Genomic DNA, 1,117 nt, shown 5'->3' with positions numbered 1-1,117 from the left:
AACCCAATAGATGCCGATGATAGTCATATCAAAACAAATGGACCCTTGAAGTTCTACAACTCCGAGGTATAGCGTTACATCTTATGGTTTCTCTTTTGTCATTCCTCTTGTTATTTGCTTCAATTAAGTTTTGCTTTCTACTCTTCTCAGATCCACTCTGCAGCTTTCTGCTTACCCTCATTTGCAAGAAAGGTAATTGATTCAATTGCTAAATGAAGTAGTTTAACAGAGCAATTAAGGGAGTAAATTCGTGCTTTTGTGTGGCTCCTTGCCTGAATAGTCATTTAAATGCGTCATGTGGCCTTTGCAAGGGAAGTGGTCGCGGTTTAAACTGGTTCTTGAAGTAGTTAATTCGTTAAATGAGAGTCTCTATTGATGGACCTTGAGTCTAGAGGTTCTTATTCTTCGCATGATAACGTTTCTTAATGTTTGGACAAAATATTTCTCGCTTTACTTGAATATCAAATATTTTTACACTCCCGTAATGCATGTGTTATTATTTATTAGAATCGAATGGGTGAGGCTTGTTTTGTACGCAATACTGGACTAGGATGTACTCTTTTTTCAATACTGTCCATGGGAGTATAATCTACTTCATCATATTGGGCCTGTAAGTTGACTCTGTATTGGACCAGGACCAAGTGACCAACTAGTTTGAGCCATAGTTGGCCTTTTTGTGCACTCAGGTCTAGATGGTTACTACACTAAGAAATGAAGAATGGGCTAACTTAGGTCCAAGCCCATCATTTTATAAATACTTCATGGATGAAAATTCTCTTAATATAAATTTAGAAAGACAAAATTATTAAGTTTCTCGTGCTCCTTGGATCCACGTCGAATTTTTCTCGACAAGACACGAACAAGCTCTAAATTATGTTTTGCATGTTGGATAGAATACGATGATGGATGAATATTTTACATCCACTTGTTGTTGAATCATGTCATAAATAAAAAATTCGTCCTCAAAGCGATGTATTTGATGGTTAAATAGTGACTCGAGAGTGTATTAAGACATATGTCACCGGATGTTGTCATTTAGTTGTTTCTCAAGTCTAGAGGTGTTAAGAGAAGGACAATACTTGGGTTACATGATGGACATGGTGTCCATTATGTTCAA

At 36.6% G+C, this 1,117-nt stretch overlaps 1 long non-coding RNA gene across 1 annotated transcript; it reads left to right on the top strand.

Annotated features, from left to right (window-relative positions):
- On the top strand, positions 1–485 carry LOC111398888. Its single transcript, XR_002703442.1, has 2 exons — positions 1–66; positions 151–485. It is a non-coding gene; the product is annotated as an uncharacterized LOC111398888 (long non-coding RNA).
- Positions 486–1,117: the final 632 nt, after the last annotated feature.

This window comes from Olea europaea, chromosome 8 (assembly GCF_002742605.1).
Source record: "Olea europaea var. sylvestris chromosome 8, O_europaea_v1, whole genome shotgun sequence".
NCBI lineage: Eukaryota > Viridiplantae > Streptophyta > Magnoliopsida > Lamiales > Oleaceae > Olea > Olea europaea.
The sequence above is the reverse complement of the archived record's forward strand: the minus strand, read 5'-3'. Positions and strand labels throughout refer to the sequence as shown.